The following is a 27,744-nucleotide window of genomic DNA, read 5'->3' on the forward strand; positions in this document are numbered from 1 at the left end:
CAAGGGGTAAATGTGCTCTCGGTGTCCCAGAAGCCTCTAGAAAACAGGTGCATCTTGATCCCAGGGTCCACAGTCAGCTTCGAGAGCAAGATAGAGAACATCGCACTAGGAACAAATAGATGGTTGACACAGAGCCCTGAATGTCCTAACAGCTGTAGCTTTTTTCTGGAAAGCCCCAGCATTCAGTACCAGCAAAAAATCTAAGTTGTTGAAGGACTCACACAGCTTGGTCGGAGGGTTAAAAGATGTGGCCATGCTCACCGGCCTGAAAAGCTCCCTGCTGTCTCCAGCCTGAGCCCTGTCCATTCACTTCGTCCCGACCTCTCAGCTGGGCAGGGGACATGGCCCAGCCACCCTGAGCCACCCCCCAGCAGGCAGTGGCTGCTGTGGGCTGGGAGGAAGCCAGGGCCGCGGGTTTGTATGGCTCCCCCTCCCCACACACCCTGCCCTCCCTCCACGGGGGGGCACGCAATCTCTCTCTCTCTCTCTCTCTCTCTCTCTCACACACACACACACACACACACACACACGCTCACATGCGCACATGCATATCACAGGCTAAAACAAGTTCCACCAAGCATTATCTGGTATCTCCTTTTCTTTTTTTTTTTTTTTTTTTTTTTTTTTTTTTTTTTTTTAGATTTTATTTATTTATTTGACAGAGATCACAAGTAGGCAGAGAGGCAGGCAGAGAGGGAGAGAGGAGGAAGCAGGCTCCCTGCCAAGCAGGGAGCCCGATGCGGGGCTCGATCCCAGGACCCTGAGATCATGACCTGAGCTGAAGGCAGAGGCTTTAAACCACTGAGCCACCCAGGCGCCCGGTATCTCCTTTTCTATTTCACTTTTTTAAAATGTCTGTAGGCCAACAAAACTGATCTGATGACCAGGTCTCACACTGCATGCACTATGACAAATACTGACCTATGCCTAGACTTGGAGCTCTGTGCAGAGCCGACCTCTTCCTCGAGACGCTCACTCTGCAGCTGATACTCCAGCCCAGCCCAGCCCGGCCCGGCCCAGCCTCTGCCTGCTCACTTCTTACTTTTCAGTTTGCTGAATAAAAGGTGGGGAGAGGGGAGGGGTAGGATGGAGGAAGAGGAAGAGGTGCACAGGGAAGTGGGGAGGACACAGGAAGGAGGGGGCAGGCCAATGCAGGCCATCAGGACAGCAAGGGCACCTTCAGCCAGCTCCCCCCTTCCCCGAGCTAAAGCAGGTACTAGGCCCCTCACTCACAGCTTAGAAAGCTCCCGTTTCCGAAATGACCAGCTAACAGGCACCTGGAGTCTTCCATACGTGAAGAATTAAGTTGGGCCCTGCCTAACTTTTTTCACAAATTCCATTCCAATTTTGAGTGGGCTTACCCCATAATAAACGGAGGTAGTATGCAATAAAATGTACAGTGTGACATCCCCCTTAACAGGGGGCCCGCCCCAGTGCTGACAGTGCGCCACTGATCCCTCTAGACCTCCTGTCTTCCTCCTCAGGACCTCAACAGCTTCCAAACGCCCCCCACCCAGTCACACTAAGGAAGCTGTCGTGCAAGCAGGTCACAGCATTAGCCTCCGTGTCCCAAACGGATTGCAGTCTTCTTGGTGTTTCTCTAAAATGCTCCAAAAGCCACTCCAGTTGCTGCAATACCACCGCCCACCCATCCCCAGCCCTCCCCTGCAAGAAGCTGCTGGCAACCCTCACCCATACCCATCCGAATGCTCGCCCAAATCAGTTTGTCTTGTGTACCCCGAACCCAGAAGAAAGAGGACCCGGGAGAGGCCAACTCCCAACAGGAGACAACTGGTGGGGAGGCGGGGGGTCCCCCACAGTGATGATCTGCAGCCCAGGGGCCAGCCTTGGTCAGAAATGTCTCAGCCCTACAAACAGTCCTCCTCACTGGTACCCTGTGTTCCTCCCGAAAATAACAACCTCCGCAGTGAGTCAAGGCCCCTGTATTCTGTCCCAGGGACTCTTGTATATCTCAGTTCATTTTTACAGTAATATCCTGAATAGGTATAGTTATCTCTTCATTTCACGGATGAAGAAACCAAGGTTCAGAGAATTTAAGTCTTTGGCCCAAGTCATACAGTGGTAAGTGTCCAGTGTAACTGCAAAGCGCTAGCCTCGGCACCCCATAGGCTCATGGTGGCCTCTTCGAACTATCTTTCCATCTCCTGGCCTCCCCTTCCCTCTGGTCCAGGGCTCTGAGTTCAGCTCACTGGGAAAGGGCTGGGCCCACAGACCTCCCTCTGGCAGGGCCAGTATGGCCATCCTCACCCCATCTGGGGAAAACTCTCCCCAGCCATTCCCAAGGTCCCCCAAGGACACAGAGATCCATAAGGCCCTCCCATGAACCCTCGATCCTTAAGGCCCTCCCATGAACCCTCAAGTTCTGTCCCACAGAACCAGACTCAGCAGATAGGTTTGTGCCTTGCAGTGTGTTCTTGTCTAGAGCGAGGAGATTTTGATAAATGAGATCGGAGGTGGGGAGCACACTTGCACAGGAGCCTCCAGCAAGCTCAGGAAGAGCTAAGTTCAGGTTCAAGACTCTGGCCAAGCCCAGCTCCACAACACTACACAGCCCTACATACAAACAGGAAGAAAAGCTCCAAAATGCACATCCAGAAATAAACATGCCGGATAATAATACAAATGTTGACGAATGCGAAGAATTATCAAAACACAGAACCGTAAGTCAAACTCAGGTCTCCCAACATGGGGGAGGGGGAAGTGTGTGTTTATTTCTCAATTACTACCCATTCCTCAATCGCTTCCTTTAATTTGTAAGACCTGAATTATAGAACAGATTAAAATCCACAATCATCATGCCATTCCTCAGATTTAAAAAAAAAAAAAAAAAAAACCTTACAAACTCTCATCTTTTCCAAAATACTCCTACTATCCTGGGGATACTACTGAGTGCTAAAAAAAAAAAACTCTCTGAATTAATCTACCGGGTTCTTTAGTTCAAGTTTCCTGTTTGGTGGTCAAACGCTGGGTTGACATCTGCTTTCTCCAGCGACTACTCTCCACGTAAATTAGCCGCCCATTACCTATACCGCAGCGCTATGGCACTTGAGTTATTTCCAAACCACTACTTTTCATCCTACATTTTCCTGACCTTCCCCAAAATAAAATTCTTCGCAAGGGCATGTGATGGAACTAATCAGGCCTAGCGCCCACTGGGCTGCAGGAAAGATGCACCGAGGCCTGGCAAGAAAAAAAAAAACAAAGGTAATCCGAGAACCGGATTCCAACCCTGGTCAACCTGCCGCCCAGCAGCCCTGTGACCTTGTTCACGTAGGTCAGCCTCCCTGGGCCTCAGTTTCCTCCACTGCAGAGCAAGACTCCTAAGCCCCGGGGAACATTTTCACAAAAGTTCCGGGCGCATCGCAGGAACTGCCCGCTACACCGCCGGAACCCACCCGTCCCCGCTGGATGGAGCCCGTCCCGCCGTCCCAGGGACCCACGGCAGCCCCCTGGGGTCCACCAGGCGGGTCAAGGTCAGCCCGGCGTGCGCCCCGAAAGGGAAGGCCCGAGGGATGCTGGCGACGCCGCCCGGGGCCCCGGACCTGCTTCTCCGCCTCCCTCGCCGGAGCACTTCCCCCGAAAGGGCCGCGGAGACCGAGCTCCGTCCTCCCGCGTCCGGTCAGCCCCGTCCCCGGCCCTGTCCCCCAACCCCGCTACCGCTCCGGCCCCAACGCGCGCGCCCCCCCGCTCTTGGGGCCCCGCCCCGCCCGGCCTTGCCGAGGCTGCGGCCCCTGCCCGGTAGCGGCCGGGGTCCCGCCGCGGCTCGGCCTGGCGCTCGGCAAGCGGCGGACGGCGCGGAGGCGTCTACTCACCGTGCGGCGTCGCGCGCGTGGCCGCCTTTGTATGCAAACACTCTCCGTCCGCCGCGCGCCCGCTGTCAGCGCCTACTGCCCCCGGCGGCTGGGGCGGGGCGAGGGCGGGGCGGAGGCGGGGCGGAGGCGGGGCGGAGGCGCGGCAAGCGGGGCCGCGCGAGGGCCTCCGCGAGGCGCGAGCCGGGCCCTCCTGGCCGGTGGCCTCGGAGTCTCCACCCTAGGAAGGCTCCATCCGGTCCGCTAGCCCTTTCTATACCGCCCACCTTAGATTTCCTGTTGGGCCCGTCACCTTAGGCCACATTTCTGATTATCCTACCCAAAGCCGAAGTCATTTATTTAATTCTCCGGGCTAGACTGACGTGCTGCGGGAAGCCTCTGAATTCAGGGGACTGGCAACCTCAGCTGTAGGGCAGCGGGGCAAAGCGCTCCGAAACCCCCAGGGCCTGGCGGGCTGCCACCTGGGCCCTACTCTTCAAGAGCGGTGGGACCCAGGCAAGTCCCTTAACGTTTCTGACCCAGGGCCTCAGTTTCTACAACCATGTGGTGGCAGGCAGCCTTGTTCGCCAAATTGCAAGTTACACCTACTTTTTCAACATTGGTTCACCTTCACCTTTATTCAAACGACCAAACACTCCTGCTTCATCCACTCATTAAGCAAATACTTGTCCGGCTCTGTTCTGAGCACTAAGAACAAGAGACCCGCTCCTTTGGCGCGTCCATTCCCCAGCAAGGAGACAGGCAAGGGACAAATAATGAAGAAAACAATATGCGGCCACCTGACGGAGACGGATGGTCGCAGGCAGTCACGTCTCGACGGAAATCCTAAATGACAAGAAACACTGGAGTCCTACAAAGATTTGGGCGCAGAGCTTTCTAGAGAGCAGAAACAGTAGGTGTAAAGGTCCTGAGGCGGCCCTCTGTGAGTGGCTGGAGACATGCGGCAGCTGGAAGGGGAGCAGGGACCCAATTTGGGGGATCTTGTAGGCCAACTAAGAAGTTTAGATATTCCGAGAAGGATTTCAAGCCTGAGAATTATATGATCTAATTTACATTCTTTAAGATTTTATTTATTTATTTGGCAGAGAGAGACACCGCGAGAGAGGGAACAGGGAAAATGAGAGAGGGAGAAGCAGGCTTCCCGCTGAGCAGTGAGCCCAGTGCGGGCTCGATCCCAGGAGCCTGGCTGGGATCATGACCTGAGCTGAAGGCGATGCTTAACGGACGGAGTCACCCAGGTGTCCCTAACTTTAATTTTTCCAAAACCACATCTCTGTTATGTGGAAAATGGAGCGTCGTAGCGGGCCAGAGCAGAAGAGCACACAGCACTACAGGAAACCAGAGGAGACGATACGGCTCTGATGGAAGAGGTGAGGTGGTTGTGAGAAGTGGAAAGACCTCGAATATATTTTGGAGTTAAAACCCATGGATTGGCGGGTGTATGGGTGGGTTGGGTATGGTGAATCCAGGGTTAAATCCCCATATGGAGCTTGAACAACTGAGAGACAAGGGTGCTGGTGACTGAGAGCCAGAAGGAAGAAGCAGCAGGCTTGAAAGAAAAGTCAGGAGTGCAGTTTGGGCCACTCTAACTTTGAGATGCTTTTCAGCCATCCCAGGGATGATGTCGGGAAAGCATCTTTAGAGTAGCGGGGTTGGTTCTTCATAGAAGACGGGGGTCATCTGCCCCGGGCGCTTTGCCCAGGTAATGTGTCTCCTTCCAGCTGGTCATCATTGGGTGCGTTCAAGCTGGTCTTGGGGTGACTGCCATGGAGGCAGCCTGTGCCCAGGAAAGCAGGTGACCCCTTCCCATTGGCACTTGGGAGGAAGGGGCCTACAAAGCAGATCATCAATAACGAGTGAGATTCCTCCACAGGGATGCGTCTCTGAGACTAGAGCGAAGAGGTTACCACCGCTGCCAGCAAATTGCAGAGCCCCAGAAGGAAACATTCGTACGCTCCCCACTCTCTAGGCAGTACTTGGCCTCGGAGTCAAGAAGCAAGGCTACCCTAATGGAAAGGCTTTCTGGAAGGAAAGTGCAATTTCAGGCCACTTAAGTGAAGACTTTGCTTAAAATAGATCTTGAATTATTAAAATTTGGAGACTAGAGTTCTAAACACAGACGAAAATCCAGTCCGAAGTACTCATCTACAAATGGTGAACGTGGGGCAGAGTGGGGTTGAGGTCACCCCAGGTCACCCCAAGCGAGGTCTGATGGCTGCCAAGCTTAGCCCGCCACCTCAGGGGAGGTGCTTCCCCCGCTCTCCCCATTCCTGCCACCGTATCTACACAGGGCCAGATGCTGAAGGGGGACATATTTTCAGACAAGTCTCCGGGAAAGAACATGCACTAGAATACATTTCGCTTTCTGATCCTGCCCTGTCTGGAGTCCCCCTGAGAGGGCCCTTTCTGTGCTGTCAGCTACTAGGCTGGTGACAAGGCTATGACTCAGCCAGGAGAGCTGAGGTGATCCCCTTGGCCAATCCCTGCACCTGCCCTCTTCAGCCCAACTCGGAAGATGAGAAATGAGAAGGGACCGCAGAGATAAGTAAACTTGCTCCAGTCTCCAGCAGGAGGAGGAAGGAAGGGCTGAGTGAAGCCAGGCAAAGCAGCACACACATCCTTGATTCTAAAGACTCGGTTTCACAATCTGGAAAATGGGAGGCAGATCCACTGTGAGGATGGAAAGGTCTAAACCGTGTGAAAGTCATGGCACAGTGGCTGACTTGAAATATTTCTAAATTCTAACCCCCCCCCACATTAGGGAGTGGCGACTCCCAGAAGGAGGTGTCCGGTGCTTACCCCCACTGTGACCCAGAGAGAGACCACTGGGCTCACTCAGCTCCAGGACACAGCAGGCCGCCCAGCTCCCTCCTAGGAGAGCCCAGAGATCCCCCCCCGAGACCCCCTCATCCAGAAAGCACCAAACAATGACAGTCTTCCAACTGCCCCAACCATTCTGTGCATACAGTGAGGAGAGCTGTAAAAGCAGCCCTCTTTGAGCTGGAAACCTCCCCCTTTTTAGCCAGGAATAATAAATGCAATATCCTGGGAACTCTGAACTTTTCCAGATGTATTACCCACACAATGGAAAGGGCTCTGTATGGGGGGGGGGGGCAGGGAGGGTAAATGCCTCTCTTCACGGGACCCCAGGACGCATTGTCAGTAGGGATATGGATGACTGGTCTCCTGACACCTCTAAGGAGTGGATCCATGCTTAGCTCTGTAAATGCCCCGGGGAAAGGAAAGACACTAAAGAAAAAACAGTGAATTTTCCCCCAAAGGGCTGCCCTTGATCTCTGGCAGGGATGATTGATGACTTGGGCTCTCGGGAAGGGAGGGGATCTCCTCGGGATCCAAAGCCAGTCCTTGGTCAGGAGGTAGGTGACTTCAGCTTGGGGATCCCCCAAAATCAGGTGAGAACCTGGTGCCATCTCACCCCCTCAAAGGGCGGGGGACAGAGCAGCCCGGAAAGCAGCCAGAGACAGAGTGGGTCCCCTGGGTGCAGGTGAGTGGGCTGACCAAAGCAAGTTTCAGGGAAGGGGAGGTAGGCGCGGGAGACACTGGGCCCCACAAGGAGAGGAGGAGGAGGAGGGCAGGCCTGGGAAACACACGTAGGCAACCAAAGCACAGAGGCCCACCCCCAAACTGGAAAGGGGATGTCCCTTAGGACTGAGGCATCCAAGAGAGCAAAAGAAGTCCCAGGGAGATAAAGGGGAGGGGCTGATGGTGGGCTACAGCTGGATCTTGGAGGACACACCACCTAACTCCCCCTAACAGTTATGTGGAATAGACAGCCCCGCATATCCGCCCTGAGCACACGCCAAGCAGCCGAGGACAAGGACACACAGGAGCTGTGTCCACGATGCGGCCACAAGGCAAGGAAACCCCCAGGCTTGGGGCACAGGGCACTGTGCCTCACCAGGGGGCCTGCTCTGGGACAGTGCCCGCTGGGCCCACACCAGCCTCCCTCTAGAACAGGCCCTGCATGGAGCGCTGGGAGCTGCCCCAGGGAGCAGACCAGACGCGGCATGGGACCGCAGTGAGTGGACGGTTTGGGGTCGGAATCAGGACCAATCGCACCAATACACATACAGAACTATCCCCCCCAACACTGTCCCCACACCAGGACTGCCACGACCTGAAGGCTCCAGCCCCAAGGAGGAGGGGTCTGCTGACCTTGGTGCCCTGCGCAGGCCCTCATCTGGGCTAATCTAGGCCAGGTGTGCAGGAGCAGAGCTGTGGGCGTGGGAACCTCCCAGGCAGGGCTGTCTGGTGTGTGCAGGGGTGAAGGAAGGTGCTGGCTGGCCTCCGACGGGGTGAGGGAGACCACAGCAAGTCCGTGACTGCCCCGGCAGGGCTCCCAGCCTGTCTCCCCTGGGATCAGGAGACGCTGGGACACCCTTCCTCCTCTGGAGAAGGTTCTTAAGGACCCAGGCAAGGTGAGAAAGAGATTTTTGCTGGGACTAGAACTTTGGTTCTTCTTCCCAGGGCACTCTGGGCCTGCAGGACCCAGGTCTCTATTGTTAAAACAAAAGCCACCGGCCCAAGGGGAAGGAATCCCTTGCCCCCAGAATAAGAAAACCATGAGGAAAACTCTTGCAATTTCAGGAGTGGAATTCACATAATATCTTTTTTTTTTTTTAAGTTTTTTTTTTTTTTTTTTTGCCAGAGAGAGAGCACGGGGGATAGAGAAATCAAGAGTACAAGCAGGGGGAGCAGCAGGCAGAGGAAGAAACAGGCTCACCGCTGAGCAAAGAACCTCATGTGGGACTTGATCCCAGGACTCTGGGATCGTGACCCAAACCAAAGACAGACACTCAACTGGCTGAGCCACCCAGGTGTCCCCAGGAGTGGAATTCAAAGCTGACAAATCCGGCATTTTCTGGTCAGACCCGAAGAGGTGATCTGTCACACAGACCTCTCCATCCCATAAAGTAAGATGAGGTAATCCACCTAGTAAGAACCCCTGTCCAGGGCACCTGGGTGGTTTAGTCATAAACAGCTGCCTTCAGCTCAGGTCATGATCCCAAGGTCCTGGGATGGAGCCCTGCCTCCGGCTCCCTGCTCAACAGGAAGCCTGCTTCTCCCTCTCCCACTCTCCCTCCTCATGTTCCCTCTTTTTTTTTTTTTTTAAGATTATTTATTTATTTATTTGACAGAGATCACAAGCAGGCAGAAAGGCAGGCAGAGAGGGAAGGGAGAAGCAGGCTTCCCGCTGAGCAGAGAGCCCGATGCGGGGCTCGATCCCAGGACCCTGAGATCATGACCCGAGCCAAAAGCAGAGGCCTTAACCCGCTGAGCCACCCAGGCGCCCCTCATGTTCCCTCTTTTGCTGTCTCTCTCTCTCTCTCTCTGTCAGATAAATAAAATAAAATAAAATAAAGAATTCCTATCCTTCTCCCTAGGGGAAGTTGACCTGGCCTGAAACAATCCTTTCTTCTCTTTTGCCAACTTCTTGCCCCACTCTCCTTCCCATAAAAACTTTGTATTTTATACCACTCCTCTGAGCTCCCCTCTCGACTTGCAGATGGGATGCTGCCTGATTCATTATGACTTAATAAAGCCAAGTAGATTTTCATATTTCATGTTTCATAAACAAAATTTCATATTGTTTCATTTTTTTTAACTCTGCAAAACAGCCCACACACCTTGGAGGATGTGTCCTACAATGTGAGCCCCAGATCGGTGTGTCTCAGTTTACTTTATAGGCTTGACCTTTCCCAGCTTGTCCCCAAGCTTTCAGTAAACAGTTGTCTCTGCCAGTCCCAGATTGATCATCACCCCATCTGGAATGGCCTGAGCGTTTGCCAATCAGAATGGACACCAGGCACAGGGGAGCAGGACCAGCTGGATTATGGAGGTTAGAAGGGGAAGGGGGAGGACGGATGAGGTGACAGGAGTGAGGCCACTTAGGGAACTTGGGACAATGACTAGTAATTAGTGTTTCTAAATTTCTAATATTTTAACCATTGATGAGGCCATATTAGTGTATTCTAGCTGAATCTACCCAAAAAGAAAACATACTCGGAGTTAACTGAGAAATGCATGGTGAGGTTCCTGACCACCGCCCCCCATTTATATGTTGAAGCCCCAATTTCCGATGTGAGGGCATTTGGAGATGGGGAGGTGGTTAGGCTTAGTTGAGGTCATGAAGATAGGGCTCGTCCAGCAACCTGGACATCAAAGCTAAGCATAGGGATTCAACCTCTGACCTCAGTGGGGAAAGCTGACTCCGGAATAAAATCTGGTTCCTGCAAAGACACCGGGAGCCTACTACAGGGCTGTGGGATCTGGGCCAGCCTCCAGGTTCTTGCTCAGCTACTAGGCTTTTTGACCGATGGAACTTTGCTACCAGTTAAGATAAAATCGATGTTCCTTAATAATGCAATCCTTTGTCAGCTCTTAAAAAAAAAAAAAATTTCAGGAAGCAGAAAAGGACTGGATCTGCCAACAAATTACAACACCTGTTAACGTGCAGAATTTAAATGCTGCATGCTGCTTGCCTATAGCCATCCACACTGGCGCCTGCTTGTTGCCTTCAGCCTAAATACAACCTCTTTAATTATTATTAACCTAGAACCTGGGCTGGTGGGGGAAAGTAACTCTACACTGTGAGGATTTCAACTCCTCTAGCTCATCCTCTCTTGTTCTTACAATAAACAAAATCATTCCAGAACTGGACATTCTCACCCACCCCTAATATTCTAAAGTCATGCTTCCCACCAAAACGTGTCACGTATTAGAATCACTTGGGAAGCTGTCACAACTCTCAGTGCCCAGGGACGCCTGGGCGGCTCAGTCAGGTAAGCGTCCAGCTCTTGCTTTCGGCTCAGGTCCCAATCTCAGGATCCTGGGATGGAGCCGTGAGCTGGGCTCTGCACTCAGCTGCTTGAGGATTCAAGGATGCTCTCCCTCCTCTGCGCTCTGCCCCTTTCCCCCGCTCATACTCACTCTCGCTCGCTCTTTCTCTCTCTCTTAACAACAACAAACTCTCAATGCCCAGACTATAGTCCACATCCATCCATCAAGCACAGTTTCTCAGGATAAGACCCAGCACTGATATGTTGCAAACCAGATTCCCGGATCCAGTCCCTTCCAAGAACCAGTGTTCCCAGAGCCCACTTCCCTTTAGCCTGTATCCTGGCCACTGTGGTGTCTCTCAAAGTCCATCTTCCCCTCCCCCAGCCCCCCATGCCAAGGGCCACCGTGTAACTTACATTTCTTCTAAGTGTCCATACAATGGAACCCATACAAGCCAGCTCAAGCAAAGTGACTGTGTGTGCGCGGAGAGCATGATATAGTCAAAGGAGTCAGGGATTCTGGACATGGGCCTTGATCTATGGTGGTTTTCTCTGGTACTCAGTCCCTTCCCATGGGGATAACTCCACCTCCTCTCAACCCCATCCTGTTTCCTCGGCTCCCCCGACTCCAGATTCTCCTCCTTCATCGGTCTGGCCGCCCCACAGCCTGTCATGCGCCTCTCCCCTCCACACGCCATTCCCTTCAGATCCTCTATCTCCAACACTCCAAGAGAAAAGTCCCATCAACCCAGGTCACCCTCTCGCACAGTTATACACAGTCTTAGGTTGCTGACATCCTGGAGATGGCCACCTTCAGGTCACAGTTCCCTCCCTGGTCCGGAGCTCCCCGTTCTGCTCACAACCCCTTTTCCTTCACCCAGTGCACCCCAGACACAATGTTAAACGCTGGAGAAGACGGGAGAAATGAGCCAGGAACCATGGCTTTCTCCCGGGCCTTCTTAAATCTGCCAGATATCACAGACCTGAAGTGAGCAAGTGTTTTTTCAGAAGAGGAGTGAGGTGCCATGGAAAAGCAAAGAAGGCAGGGTCCACACAGAGGCCTAGGAGCCACCCAGAGAAGGGGTTCCCAGCCGGGCTTCTGATTTTCTTGCTAGTTATGGGATCTAAGGGAGGCACACTTGACCTCTCTGACCCTCAGTCTCTTTTTCTACTAGATTGGGATACAAATGCCTGTCTCGTGGGGCTGTTTGGAGGATACATGACCTAAAGCACTTGTTGCAATGTCTGGTACAATATACACAGTCCACTCTGTGAGCCTGATACTGATCATGATAATTCTTATCATTTGTATTTACTACGAACCCTTGGGAGGCCTCTAACAAACACGGTATCAGGTTCGGGCCTTCAGGAGGGAGAAGACTTTTGACAGATGAACCGTGTGCAGGCCGAGGCATCTCAGGCAGAAGGAACAGCACACGGGAAGGCACAGTAAAGGCGCATGGGGGACAGTGAGCTCGCAGTGTCATGTCTCACAACTGTGGGGCGACTCCCCAATTTGCGTGCAAGAATAGACTCGTGTTTTCTCCTCTTTTCTCCGGTGTCCAGTGTGTGCTGGGCCCACAGGGAGGTCTTGAGACATGCTGAGTCACAGATGAATGGATCGGCCGGGTTCAATTAGCGCAGGAAGGAATCACCCGCTTAGGAGAATGAAAGTCAATTTCCTGGACTAAAACACATGTCCCTTGGACTCGGGAGAGCTAAATTCAATTTCCCTTTCACCCAAGGCAGAACGTGAATATCTCACATGAGGAAAACGACAGGTGTCTACGAGGAACATGGAAGATGGTAGAGCGGCAGGAGCCCCTCCTGCGGCATCCGTGGGAGCCCGTCCTCAGCATCTTCCCGACCCCTCCCTCCAGCCCGCATCCTCCCCAAGTCTTTCGAGAGGCACGGCCCAGCTACAGCCTGTTTGCTCCTTTCTGGTGCAAGGATCAATCTGAATCCAGAAGAAAAACAATCCTCCCAGTCCTCCCTGGTGCACTAAGGGAGAGAGATCACCTTCCCTCTCTTAGAGCATTTATGACACCGCACTTATTATAAATCCCTTCTCTGCCCTTTGGAGATGTAAGTAAATCTTAAAGGCTGAATAAGCCTCAACTCGAAGCACCCGTACAACTCAGACATGTTTTGGGGACCTGGAAGCCGTCTCTTTGAAAGGTAAACCTCTCACGGCTCTCTCCCAGGATTCCTGGGAAGGTGGGCACCATCTAACTTCGCAGGTGCCACGCCTCACTCCAAGTTGCGGAACTAGGTCCTATCCTAAGGGATGCTAGAAGTTTCATTTTCCCTTTGGCTAGAGGCCTTACACTATAACACAGATGACCGCTCCGTTAGCAGGTAAGTTAGGACGAAGCGTGCCTGACAAATGGTGCTGTCCGGTCCCTCCTGCTTGAGGACGAGTAGTCATTGAACTTGAAAACATTATTCAGTGTGGTGTGTCAGCCTGACTCTAGAAAGGGATGAAATTTTTTCTGTCAGTGCAGTCTCTTAGCCAGCTCCCTGTGATACACCTCACATCCTGGTCCGATGTTTATTCGGTAAACATTTTCTTTCTCTTCTCCTTTGGTAGAGAGGTTTTCTGGGGGAGAAGGAGATTTTGTTTTTCATGATGCATCCCCAACACTGGCCCAGCTGTCCTCAGGACATAGGCTTTTCCTGACCTTCTGTTCAGTGAGCCAAGCCAGAAGCTGACAGTATGGTGGGGGGCGGGGTGCTCATGTTAATTCAAGAGAGAAGCACTAGGAACCTGATTCCGGCCACAGGGCAAGTTGCTAATTACTCCCTTCCTTCCCTCATCCTGTGTATTCTCTCTCAAAATCAGGTTAGTTAGGACTCCAAAGGATCCACGGATAGAAAGCCCCAATCTATGAACTTAATGTGGAAAAAATTAAATCTTCATTTCACTGACTGCTAACTCAGATGTAGGAGTATCTCCTTCTGTTACGAATGCTGGATGCAAAATACAATAGTAGTAACGGGACCTGTGACCAACACCAACACCAGCAAAAAAAAAGCACAGGTATTTCCATGCCCCCCTCAAAGTTGTTGCAGATACTGCGAAATATTATACACGTTCATTACTACTTCAAAATTATGGCTGCTATTAGATCTGCTGCGCAGGGACAGGAGAAAGGAGGAAGTCAGGGTTCTATGGGCCAGGGACAGGCAGCTAGCCTCCCCGGGGGGCTTCGTCAAATAACAGAAATTTCTACCCCTACCACCTCACACGGTCAGGCTATCGAGAACAAGAACCAGGGGAAAACAAAAGCAGCACAGAGAGAAAAAATAACATACAAAGGAAGCCTCTCAGAGGTTCAGTGCAAGAGAAAGTTCTACAGACGAGAGTCAAGCAGACATTTCTCTGCTAAACCCACCCCACCTAAAAACACAAGTGTACCAACACGAACTTGACGGGTTTGGTGCAAGGAGGGTAAACACAGCAATAGCTCATACCTCCACACTGTAGACCTACTGGGAGGGAAAGCAGGTCCCCTTCTGCAGAGAAAAACAAGTTGTCTAAGTTTCTACAGTTCTACCAAGACGTCCGCTTTCAAGAAAATAATTTGACCGCAAATGGAAAGGCAAGAAGAAAAAGCACCACGCTCCCAGGAGACAGACGGCAATCGTTAAGAGCCAGACTCAGGTAGACACGAATGTTGGAACTACCTGATAGGGACTTTTTTAACTAACTAATAGGTTGACGTCTTTAATGCGTAAGGTACACATCACACAGGTCAGATGCGTAATTTCATGGAGAGATGGGAACTGTAAGACTCCAGTGAAGACGCTAGAAATGAAAAGTACCATAATGAAGATGAAGAACACCTTCAGTGAGCTCGTCGGTCAGCTCCGCACAGTGAGGAAAGAATCAGCGAAGCTGAAGTTAGTTAATTAGGGATTATCTAAACCGAAATGCAAAGAGAAAAAAAAGGATGAGAGAGGGAGGAAAAAAAAAAAAAAAAAAGAACAGGACATCTAAGAGCTTGGGTCAATATCAAACAGTCTAAAATGTATCTAATGGAATCCCAGAAAGAGAAGAGAGGGAGAAATCAGGGCAGAAGAAATATTAAAAAATAATAATAATAATGGCCTAGAATTTTCCAAATTGCTGACAGACAGCAAACCGCAGATCCAAGATTCTCAAAACACCAAGCAAATAAGCAGGATGAATACCGGCACTAACACACACATATAAACATGCACGTGCACACAGGCATGTCACACCTGAACTACTGAGAATAAAGGTGAAGAGAAAATCTCAAAGATGGCCAGAGAAAAGACACATTACACAGAGGAACAAGGTAAGCATGACAGCAGACTTCTCATCAGAAACCATAGGAAACCAAAGTCTACAGAGTCGCCTGTAGACTTTGCCGAGTCACATAATCTCTGTCGCAGCAAAATTCTGCCCTTATAGCACAAAAACAATTATGGACAACATGTAAACAAAAGGGCATGACTTTGTCCAATAAAACATCATCTTTACAACAGGTGGTGAACAAGATATGGCCCACGTGACACAGCGTATCAGCCCTGGTCTAACACAAGCACGGTAGTGATGTTCTGTGCGCTAATGTGAAAGTGAAAGCACAGAGGACAGGAGGGAACACTTGGGACGGGCTGTTGCAAGGTCCTTGCCCTACACATGCAGTGCTATTATTTTAAGGAAAAGTCCAGTTAGAGATGTGAATTGTAAGCATTTCAGAAATTTAAAAAAAAAATTTTAAGATGCAAATAACAAGTCAATAAGGAGATAAAACAGAGTCACAAAAAATGTTCAATGAACATAAGTGAAGGCAGAAGAAGAGGGGGAAAAAAAACAACAAAGGACAGACAGCACAAAAAGAAAACAGCTGATCAGATGGTGGATTTAAATGCAGCCATATCAAAATCACATCAGGGGTGCCTGGGTGGCTCAGTGGGTTAAAGCCTCTGCCTTCAGCTCAGGTCATGATCTCAGGGTCCTGGGATCGAGCCCCGCACCGGGCTCTCTGCTCAGCAGGGAGCCTGCTTCCTCCTCTCTCTGCCTGCCTCTCTGCCTGCTTGTGATCTCTGTCTGTCAAATAAATAAATAAAATCTTTTTTTAAAAATCACATGAAATACACCAGTGAAAAGATAAGATTGTCAGACTGAATACAACAGCACGACCTACCTATATACTGTTTACAAGAAATCTACCAGGCAGGGAACCTGGATGGTGGATACAGGACTGTACGCATTGGTCAGTACTCAGAGAATAGTACCGTGCAAAGAACACCTCGCTAGGTAAATTTCAAAAGTCAAACAGGATGCAGGAGTGAAGACAGAATGCAGGTGGTGACAAATGAGTCTAACTGTACTGTAAATGAATCACAGAATCACACTGACGAGGATGGAGAAGAAAAGAAGTGACCTAACTCTGGCAGCAAGTGTTTTGACTATATAGCATGAGGCTAACAACTACACAGACCGAACGCAAACCCTGTCCTCCAGCTGATACATGAGTTTCTCACAGGGGCATGGATTAATAATTCTGAAGCTGCTTTATTGGGATACCAGAGATGAAAATATAAGTAAATAAATTGCAGATAATAGGAGTGAGGTTTCTTGCTGTTGGAGAAAGAGTCTATATGAAAGTGGGGGGCGGAATGCTAGAATGTATCTTGTGGTCTGAACTGGCGTCAGATATGAACTCATGATTGAGATTGATGGATGGGTGAGTAGATGATAGGTGATAGATCGATCAACATATATGTGTGTCTATGTGTAGGTTACTATACATACATATATGTTCATCTCTTTTCACCGAGAGGGACTAGAAGCGGTGACACTCCAGCAGCAGTGAACACAGACATGCACACCCAGGTCTTGGTTTTTAAATACCATTTTCCAATCAAGGAAATTAGGGTTCACTGGAGAACTGATTCCAGGGCCTAAGCAGGGAAAGTACCAGATGAACCCAGAGGACCTTGTGGTAGCAGAAAGTAAAGAAGTGCAGAAGAGGAAGAAGGAGAAGGAGGAGGAAGAGGAAGAGAAGAAGGAGGAGGAGGGGAGGGGGAGGGGAGGAAGAGAGAGAGGGGAGGGGGAGGGGCGGAGGAGGGGGAGGAGAAAAAGGAAGAAAGAAAGAAAAATGGACAAGCATGTTCAAAGAGTCCAGGGGCTGACCTGAGACACCCCCCAAGGGCCAAAGTTGGAACTTGTCCAACAAAATAGCATTACTAGATGACAACCCAAATAACTCAAAACAATTCATAAATCCATATGGATATAAATAATAACCTAATAAAGAAGTGAATAATGAAGACACAACTCTTCCTTGAAGAACTCCAATTAAAAAGTAGAGAAAGAATGAGGGAGGCAGAAAAATCACCATTATAATACGTAGTAATATTATAATATTACTATATTATTATATTATAATACATAGTAATTGTCCTGGGCAGGATCCACTGATGGAAGCTGAGGTTAGTGCACAAGGGCCAAAGCAGAAACAGAATATTTCCAAGGTTTCAAAATATTTAGTAATAACAAAGGGAAGTCAGAGTGGAAAGTCCTGGCAGACATGGCCTTAACCAGACCATTGAGGTTAACATCTTGGGGATGCACAGTGACACCTCCCACCCCCGTAGGAAGCACTGGGGAAGCACAGCAGCTCAGTTGCCTCTTTCTCAATACCGTTAACAACTTCAGTGTGATCATGAAAAAACATTAGACAAACCCAAATCAAGGGACAGCTCTTCAACAGTGTTGAGATCGTGAAAGAAAGGGGACTGAGGAATAGTCACAGACTGGAGGAGACGAAGGAGACCTCAACTCACTGCCATTGAGAATCCTGGAACAGGAAAAGGAATTGGTAGAAAAACTGGTGGAATCTGAATAAATTTTCCAGTGTAGTATTAAAACATTGGATCACTCATTCAACATCGCCACCTACTCTTAGTATCAAGTGATTAATAAAGACCCAAAGGCCCAAGGAGTCTGGGAGAAAGAGCACAGTGAGTTCTAGATAGAAAAAGAGGATACAGTCTTTATTTAAGAAGTTGGGAGGGGTGCCTGGGTGGCTCAGTGGGTTAAAGCCTCTGCCTTCAGCTCAGGTCATGATCCCAGGGTCCTGGGATCGATCCCCGAATCAGGCTCTCTGCTCTCAGCGGGGAGCCTGCTTACCCCTCCTCTCTCTGCCTGCCTCTCTGCCTACTTGTGATCTCTGTCAGATAAATAAATAAAATCTTTAAAAAAAAAAAAAAAGGAAGCTGGGAGGGTGGTTTGATCCAGACCTTGAAGGATCATCAATGACAACCAACAGAAATACAGAAGAGATACAGAGTACAGAAGAGATCTGGGGTCGAGTCTGGGGGTAGAGGTGGAGCTGCAAGTTTATCAAAAGTCTGGCAGTGGTAAAGTCCAAAATGTGTTCGGTATTCACTGTGCAGGTTGCCAAAGAAAAAATGCCCTTATGGGTTTGTTGAGTGGTTAGTAGGAAAGGCAGGCTGAGACCAACACATCATGGCTTCAAATGGCAACCTAAGTTAGTGCTTTATCCTAAAGGCCCCAGAGAGCCAACAAAAACTTTTATAAGTAAAGGTTGAAACATTATGAAATCTCCATTTTATGAAATTGAACTTGGCCATGATGGGCAGACCACATGGGGTGGGCAGCAGAAGACAATTAAGGAAGACAATTTGTATGATAGTCTACATATCCAGGTCAAGCTGGAGGGGTCAAGCTGTAATTGGGAGCTGACTGTCATGGAGAATTGATAAAGGGGCAACACATTTCCAAATTCACCCATTTCTAAGTCCATGTAAATGGAGAGCTCTGGCAATAATACCGCCAGTCACCACCCAGGTTCAAGGTGAGGTGTAGCAGCAGCATCTCTGCAGGGCTGACTCCATGCTATGAAATGTGAGTCCCTATAACTCCCCCTCAGTTAAGTCCTCTTTGGTTGTGGGGAAAACTGATTCCTTATTTGTTTCCCCAACTACCCATTAAAGAAGGGCCAGAGAGCCAGGAAGAAAAAAGTGCTTCGGGAACCACCGTCACAGGTTTCCCTGCCAGGGGCCCTGGTGTGAGCATCTGTCTATAGAGACTGGCTGCTTCAAGAGGTCTGACTCCCACCCCATCCCAATTCAGAAACAAAACAAAGAAAAAAACGATGGTCTTAAAATCCCGATGAAATTGAACTTCCTTTAAATGTTTGCTAATTACTATTGCATGAGTAATTACTCTCGGTACTACAGATACCTCTGCTCTGCGGAACAGAAGGAGGAAAGAGGAGGGAACTGGTAGGGGGTGGGGCGGGGCGAGAGGGCAGGGAACCAGAGTGGGGAGCCAAGGGCAAATTTCACCTACTTCGCAAGGGTGCTGTGGGCTCCTTGGATCCTGGCGTGGGAATGGAACTTCCCGTCCCTACTGCCTCTTGTCCTTCTAACGGGAATCAGACTGGAGATTCCGGTTGGGCACCAACTTGGAGAATCCCCTGAAAACACGCTCAATGTCAGTGGCTTGCGCACCCATCTCAATGGCATTTCCCTTGCATTTTCCATGTTAATGAGGTAAAATATTGGGGAAAAAATCATTTGTATAAATTAGAATTTTATCATATGGCCATTTATGGCCAGGTTCAGTGTTCTTAAAAGGACTCCACGAGAAGGCAATCAATGACACTTACTAGATGAAGAGGCTCGTATAAAAGCCCAGCGCAAACCAACTCACAGAAGGTGGAATCGAAACTCCCAGAGCCTCGTAATCGGCTTTTGTGTCCCCCAATGTCAGCCACCGATTCCATTCTCCAGGGAGTTCTGTGCCTGAGAAGCCAGCATGGGGAGATTCTGACATATAACATGGGGAAGCATTTAGACCCTCATTGTGCCTGCCATTTACCTCAACCGCCGAAGGAAAGCCTGGTCTCCCCCACTTGGAGAGCATATTGTCAGAACCCCTTTCACCTTCCATTAACTTCAGATGGGAGACCCTCTTCACGGGAGCTTTGGCCTGCTGGTCGACCTTCCTCATTCTCCGGGTTGTCTGGTTCTTAGCTGGCTTGGCCACCACTTACTGACTGTCATTAGAATAGGCATGGCTGGTTCCTTCCTGGTCTTGCCCTTCTCTCTTTCTCTTGGTCTTGTCCCTCAGCACCCCCCTCCTCCCATTTTCTCTCCTTTCTCATCATCCTTTCCCCTGCAGGGGCTCTAGGAAAAGCTCATTGTTGGGTGGCAGCATTGTGACCACCCCCCTGGGCTTGTGATGTCAGCACATGATGGTGCCCAGAGAGAGAAAAAAAATGAATGAGGACTTAGTAAGGCTGCTGCATTGGGCTAGTTTGAACCCAGCACTGGATTCAGAGCTGAGTCTGGTCCCCAGAGTCATATGAAGCCTCAGTCATAGGGGGAAATGAATAGTTACAAGATACAATCACTGAATTGTTGTCCAATCAACTAAAAATAGATTTAAACTGGTGATAACAATGGAAGTTCATTCTATGGTCAGAATGGAATCCTTTAAAATAAGACAGTTACTTCTGTACAAGCATCTAAAGTCTTTGCTCAGAGGGGACCTGGATGGCTCAGTTGGTTGAGCATCCTACTCTTGATTTCGTCTCAGGTCATGACCTCAGGGTCATGAGAGTGAACCCCATGTTGGTGGGGGGGGGGGTCCACGCCCAGTGGGGAGTCTGCTTGAGAGTCTCTCCCTCTCCCTCTCCCTCTCTTTCCCTCCCTCCCTTGCCCCTGCTCATGCTCACTTGCACACCCATGCACACAATCCCTCTCTCTCTCAAATAATAAATAAATAAAATCTTCCAAAAAAATAAATAAAGTCTGCTCGGATGTGACCCTGGGAACCCAAGAATGGAGTGGGCTTGTCCTCTCACAAGCAGTTTTGGGGCACGGTGAGAATGCTTACTACCAAATGCTACACATCAGAGTAGAAGGTGAAATTTTAAAATACCGATTCATGAACCACGGGCCACCTCGTTCTTTGGGCAAATCCAGAACTGGAGCCAGCCCTCAATCTTCCAGACACACGAAACATCTAATCCCTTCCCACATCTTTGGATGGTGATTTTGAATCCCCATGGAAAAGGTACATTTGAAAAACAAGTTCTTATAAGGAAGAGAATTTTTTTTATCTTTCGTCTCTAGCTCATGCTGCCTTGGATAGATTCGTGGTCACTGCAGAGTCCTAAAAAGAATGCTCTAATGCCAAAAGGCTGGGTGGTAGGTTCCAGTAACTGCCTGGGATTTGTACATTGTTTTGTTGATTTGTCATTACTCAACACAGCACCATTCAATAAAGCGTGCAAATGTAGCACGTTCAGCTGTCCTGGGTGAGAGTATGCAAATGGAAACAGCAGTACCTAAAAGATCTACAGATCCTTTCCACTAAATACTAGTCTTTTCTCCTTTTTATCATTTTATTTTATTTTACTAGTCTTTTCTCTAGTTTCTCCAGATCTTGTCAACCCTCCCTTGTGAAAATTTGGAGGCTAAAAAATATTCACTTGCTTCTTAATTTGTGATTCTCCTCTTCAAAAGTGTACACCCATGTGCGATAGGCTATGGAGACCAGAAGGGGTGTTACTGAAGCCAGCATATTCAACAGGCCCCAAAACTCCAGCTCTTGTAACAACAACCTGTCAACCTCCAGAGAATGAGATCATGTAGCTTTGCATTTTCCCAACCCTGTGATATCAGGCTGCATGGATATATGTCTGTTAGCCTGAAACAAAGGAAATTTTTGCTAGTCTTCTCCATGGGTCAGACCACACCTGCATAACCACATCCAGTGTGACCATCAGACCTGAGGGCCATAAGGACGGCAGCAGGCCCATTTGTAAGAAGATGATCCAGCATGAAAGGGAAGGCTGAACCACTCTCCAAGTTTTTAATAATAACCGAAGCCGTGTGACCTGCAAAAAAGCCTGGTGTAGGGAGTGGAACATGGAGGAATGGAGACAGAACGGAGACCTAATGTCAAGGGCTGACGTGGAAGAACACGATTACATTTGTCTGTACGTTCCGGAAACTCTGTGATCGTAATGAAAAAGACCTAGGGAGACAGGTCAGAACCATGCAGACAACCTGCGCTGTCTGGAACCCAAGAGTTCCCAGCCGGACCCCCAGTCAGAAAGGGGCTGTGCAAGTTTTCCCAAACATAAGGCAACAAGTTGAACTAGAATTTCCACTGCTTCTCCCAGCCCTGACTCAACGAATTAGTGCTCTCCTTCTCCCTGTCTTCCAGAAAGAACGGCTGTGTCTTTTACAAAACCAATGGGAGGGGCGCCTGGGTGGCTCAGTGGGTTAAAGCCTCTGCCTTTGGCTCCGGTCATGATCCCAGGGTCCTGGGATCAAGCCCCATATCGGGCTCTTTGCTGGGCAGGGAGCCTGCTTCCCCCTCTCTCTGCCTGTTTCTTTGCCTACTTGTGATCTCTCTATGCAAATAAATAAATAAAATCTTTAAAAAAAAAATCAATGGGAGAATTCTAGGTTAGCAAAGAAATACAAAAACCCTAATTCCAGAGGATACAGACACCCCTCTGTTTCAGCAGCATTATCGGCCATAGCCAAATTACAGAAGCAGCCAAGTGTCCACAGATAGATGAATGGATAAAGAAGATGTGGTATGTCTACACAATGGAATATTACTCATCCATAAAAAAGGAAGGAAATCCTACCATTTGCAACAACATGGATGGATCTAGAGAGTATAAGGAAGCAAAGTCAGTCAGAGAAAGACAAATATCTTATGATTTCATGCATACATGGAACTTAAGAAACAAATGAGCAAAGGAAGAAAAAACAGAGAGGGACGCACGAAGAAAAAACTTAACTACAGAGAACAAACTGATGGTTTCCAGAGGGGAGGTGGGTGGAGGGATGGGGGAAGTAGGTGACGGGAATGAAGGAGGACACTTGTTGTGATGAGCACTAAGTAACGTACAGAATTGCTGATCACTATATTGTACACCTGAAACTAATATAACACTTTTCATTAACTACACCGGGATTAAAATTAAAAACTTAATAAGAAATAGAGTGAAAAATAAAAACACATATCTTAATGGAAAAAATAGAAGAATTCTGGCTTAGGCTTCCCTGTACCACACCAGAGCAACACAGAAAGGAATGGTGGTCTGTGTGAAGACGGGCAAGCCGAGGTGGGAACCCTGCCCTCCGATTCTGCTGGATCGAGCTTAGCTATTCTCACTCACACACACACGCTCCCCTCAAAGATGACTGGGGTGTCTGGGAGCAGAGAAGGCCATGGAGGCTTCTGCCCCAAGAGGAAAGAAGAGACTAAAGAACTATGTCTAGAGGGGTCCTGAGAGGGGCGCCTGGGTAGCTCAGTCCGTTAAATGTCTGACTCTAGATTTCCGCTCAGGTCATGATCTCAGTGTCATGAGATCAAGCCCCACATCAGGCTCCATGTGGGCATGGAGCCTGTTCAAGATTCTCTTTCTGCAGGACATCCGGGTGGCTCAGATGGTTAAGCCTCTGCCTTCGGCTCAGGTCATGATCTCCAGGTCGTGGGATCGAGCCCTGTGTCAGGCTCTCTGCTCAGCGGGGAGTCTGCTTCTCCCCCTCTCTCTGCCTCTCCCCTTGCTTGTTCTCTCTCTCTCTCTCTCTGTATCTGTATCAAATGAATAATTTAAAAATCTGAAAAAATTGATTAAAAAAAAAAGATCCTCTTTCTGCCCCTCTTCTCTCTCAAAAAATAAAATGCTCCCGAGTATAAGCTGGTCTCAGAAGAGTTCCAGATCTGCCCCTGAGCCAGATCCCAGATTCTATCTGGAAGTATCCCAAGTCCCCAGAGGGAAATTCTTATCTTTTCCTCCCAGAACAGTGAGGATATTTAAAAAAAAAAAAAATCTCTAGTTCTTTGTGGAATCTGGTGTGTCCTGGGCAGGGCGTGGCTCTGGGAAAGTGACCTGGTTTCCCTTCTGTGCTCTGTCACTTACGAGACCCTGCATGTGTCACCTCAAGACCTCAGGCTCCACATTGGAGAACAAGGAAGTGGGGACAGAAGTTCATGAGCTCTGACCTGTCTGTGATGTGACTTCATGGGGGGTACACCAGCCCTGCCTGTCCATCCCCCCCAAACACACATAGGCTTCACTGTCCATCCAGCACCCATGGCACCACTGGGCATCTCTAATCATTTCAAAGAATACTGAGATAGTTTCAAAAGAAGAAATTGATGCAAATTCACTTGAATTTTAAAACAGGTAACATCCTACCCAATACTTTCTCCTCCCCCTGGTCCCTCCCCTGGGAAAGGTAAGTGAAGGTTTGGGCATCATGAACTGAATCAGAGGACATTCTGAGCTTCTTGAATTTTAAATAGGAGGGAGGGACGGAGGCCAGGGGTGGGGGTGGGCAGACGAGCATCCAGCCCTGAGCCAACACTGTTCCGATTTATCACTCTGCTTTGTAACATTGAACCCACAGCAGCATGATCTAGCTCAGGCAACGCTCCACCCGGCCCTGGGGTGCTCAGGAGACCCAGAGACAGAGGGATCAGCTAGAGAGCATCAGAATGAGGGCACATCACCCTAACACACACACACACACACACACACACACACACGTGCACACACATGCTCCTCCAGCATCAGCATCAAACATCTGATTACATATCAAGTGTCACCACCACTCTGATTCCACTGTTTCTCATGGAGTCCAAGTTCAAGCCACACTGGACCATTTCCATTTCGTTCCCTTCTACCACAGGGCCTTTGGATGTGCTTCTCCCTCTCCTTGGAATCCTATCCCCTCTTTACCTGATTACCTTCCACTCATTCTTCAACCTTAGTTCAACCATCACTACCCTCCCCATCACTACTATATCAATTTTCCCTGCTAGACATTCTTACTATTCTATGTATCTTTTATTTGAAGTATTTGTTATAGTTCAAATTTTCCAGTTGTTTGTGCAATGATTGTAAAATCTCTCTTCAGGAGACAAAGTCTGTAGGAAGGAAAAGACCATTTCTGTTTAAGTATCTAGCACGGGGCCTGGCACATAATAGTTGCACAATACATATTTTTAAGTGAATGCTTAAATGTCATATCATGGATCATAATGCCTGGCTGCAAATATATATTCATCATAGTAAAAATGACAAAAAAAAAACCCAGCTCTAACAAAAATAAATATCTTAATAAAAATAAATAAGTACACAGGTACTAATGTTAAAAATACCAGTGGCCTTATCAAGAATTAAGCAGGAGGAGGGCGCCTGGGTGGCTCAGTGGGTTAAAGCCTCTGCCTTCAGCTCAGGTCATGATCCCAGGGTCCTGGGATTGAGCCCCACATTGGGCTCTCTGCTCGGTGGGGAGCCTGCTTCCCCCTCTCTCTCTGCCTGCCTCTCTGCCTACTTGTGATCTCTGTCTGTCAAATAAATAAATAAAATCTTTAAAAAAAAAAAAAAGAATTAAGCAGGAGGGAAGTCGCAAAGAATATACTCATGGAACAAGCCATTTCTGAGCGCTTACTATGTGCAAGGTACAATGGTGGGGGTTAAACATCTTTTTAAAAAAAGGGGGGATGCCTGTGTGGCTCCAGCGCCTGTTGGAGGTTCTGCTGGGCTGGTGGCCCCTCCCTCAGCCGTAGTCCCCTTTGCAGAGGGTGCAGGGGACAGCTTGCTCTGTGTTCGTTCTGCAGGCCACCTTTCCCTTCGTTCTTGCCTTCCAAATCTGATTACATAGCTTTGCCCCCGGAGAAGCCCCTCCTGTTTTCTGCATTGTTGTAAGTTTCTGAGTTCTGTTCCTTGAAATTGAATGCGACATCTGGAAGTAAAGGTAAAATAAATGCATGTTTGTCTGGGTAGCAGTGGACTTCATGGGGGCCCCTGATGTCACACCTCCAACGTAGGACATACGAGCAAGTGCGAGGAGGGAAGTGTCCCAGAGAGAGGGGCAAATAGTGCGCCTACACACAGCGGAGAGTCTGGGAAGCCAGACACAGCCAAAGGTACTAAATGCAAGGAATAAATGACAAGAATTTGAAAGTGCTCAACAGAGGACCTTCTACCGGAGGCGGCATTCTTTAGTGCTTAACCAACAACGTGTCTGGAGCCAACAGGTATGGGTTCAAATCCTAACCCCGGTCCTTACAGGCTGCATGACCTGGGCAAGCAGCTCTACCTCTCAGCCGCAACATCTCTCAGGGACAGTAATACGACTGACTTACAGAGCTGCCGGGAGGCGCTCAATGACTGAACACATATGACGCTTTTAGACAAGAACCTGTCACATAAGGACCACGTAAAGATTTGTCAAATAGGAAAACCAACGACCTGTATGAAAAGCATGGCCATCCAGTTAGAAAAGACAGATTCCAATTAAAGCAAGTTTCTGTTTCAAAATATGTTTAAAACAGTTTGAGATATGTTTAAAATGGTTTGAACTTTTTAAAATAAAGAACATTTACGTAAATTTAAAATTTAGATTTAAAATTTAAATACATTTCAAGTACCTATTAAATGTACTTTTTAGGGCATACATTAAATATATTTTGAAGTAAGTAAGGGCTTAAACATAATGAATGTGAGGGTTTCCAAGTAGCAGACTAAGGGAAAAGCTTAAGGACAGTATGGGGACGGGGGGGGGGGCGGGGGGCAGAGAATGGGAAGCTTCTGTTTCTCCCCATGACAAGGATAAGCCCTCAGGGAAAAAACATACCTGCCCCAAGAAGAACACCTTGGAGGAAATGCTCCGTATATAAGAAGGGCAGAGTCTGAACACAGAACAAACTAAAACAGGGTGAGATTATACACAAATGGCAGAGTATAAGAAAGGAGAATGCATTTGTCCTACTGCTCTGCGAGAACCAGCTACGTTCTCCCCCAGCAGAGCAGAATCCCAGGATAACGTGCAAAGGGGACAGGAAAACGGATCGGAGGAAGGACCAGGAGACCGTGGCTGTGTACCGTGGCTGGTATTTCCTAGCCGATTTTCTAGAAGCGAGGCACATGGAGCGCTTTGATGAAATGTTTCAAAAATAAATTTAAATCTAGACAAAATCACTTCCCACCCACCCACCCACCCTCCTGCCAGAACGTGCTCCTTCCAAGAAGACTACATTTTAAATCCAGTCCTTTTTCAACTTAAAAGCAGCAAGGAAAACAAACTTTTCAAGCCTAAAGCAACAAGTTTCAAGCAACTAGAGCGGGACAACCCAGAATTCTGAGAATCGCTGCTCTTACAAGAAATGTTGCAATCCAAGCACTGGCCGGCCAAGAGGGAGGCTTTTCCACGCAAGTGCTGCTCATTAGGAGCACAGCAGGAAAGATGTGCCAGGCTCCAAGTAACAAACAGCTCAGCACGTTCTCTCCCCTCCCAGAGCAAGATGGCTTAAGGAGCTTGGGTGAATACTTCATTGCTTGAATGTCCCTCTGGAATTCAAGGCTGTCTGTCTTGAATGAATCTGTGCGTGCGTGTGTGTGTGTGTGTGTGTGTGTGTGTGCACACGCACGCATGTGTGGGAATGGAGGCAGGGGCGTGTCCGGGCGTGGGTTTTTCTTTGGATTTCTGTTTCCCAGAGCTACATCATCCAGAGAGCCAGACCTCGTGGGGGAAGGCTTTGCTCAGATGTCCCTGAGGTCCATGAAAAATCGGTCACTGGCTTCTCTGTACTAATGAACCACATGTAAGCCCATGATGGCACATGTCACAAAGCATTGTCACTGTGCCACTTTGTATTCTGCTATTTCTTCTAATGTCTGGTGAGCCCTCGAACGAAAAGCTAAACCATGACACTCATCACCGACTCCTGGGTACCCAGCCCATCTGCCCAGCAGTGAGGACAGAGCCAGAGCTGCAGAGACAGGACAGACGCAGAGAGCCTCCCCTTGGAGACGGCAGCCATACACAGTTCAGTATTTCCAGTCCAGACCTTGCCCCCGGCTCCAGGCCTTACATCCAGCTACCTCCTGGACACCTCCAGACGGTCCACAAACACTCGACCCTCAAGGAGGCCAACGTGAACTCCTGACTGGTCTCCCTGCCTCCAAGCCCACCCCATAACTGGCCTCTAATGGGGCTGCAGATCTGAGGAGGCATCGCCTGCTTTAGGACCTTCCAGGCCACCCATCCCCATTACCATTACCACTAGA

At 49.0% G+C, this 27,744-nt stretch overlaps 1 protein-coding gene across 4 annotated transcripts in view; it reads right to left on the reverse strand.

Moving 5' to 3' along the window:
* The window catches only part of LPIN1 (lipin 1), a 130,131-nt gene that overhangs the window by 64,663 nt on the left and 37,724 nt on the right, over positions 1-27,744 (reverse strand). For 2 of the 4 annotated variants that reach the window (XM_080813329.1, XM_080813328.1), the window contains exon 1: positions 3,834-3,919. The exons of the other annotated variants lie outside the window; for them this stretch is intronic. The gene's annotated coding sequence lies outside the window, so the exon portion shown is untranslated. Of the gene's footprint in view, positions 1-3,833; positions 3,920-27,744 lie in introns of those variants that run through there. 4 annotated transcript variants of the gene reach the window in all.

This window comes from Martes martes (genome assembly GCF_963455335.1).
Source record: "Martes martes genome assembly, chromosome: 9".
Classification (NCBI taxonomy): Eukaryota; Metazoa; Chordata; class Mammalia; order Carnivora; family Mustelidae; genus Martes; species Martes martes.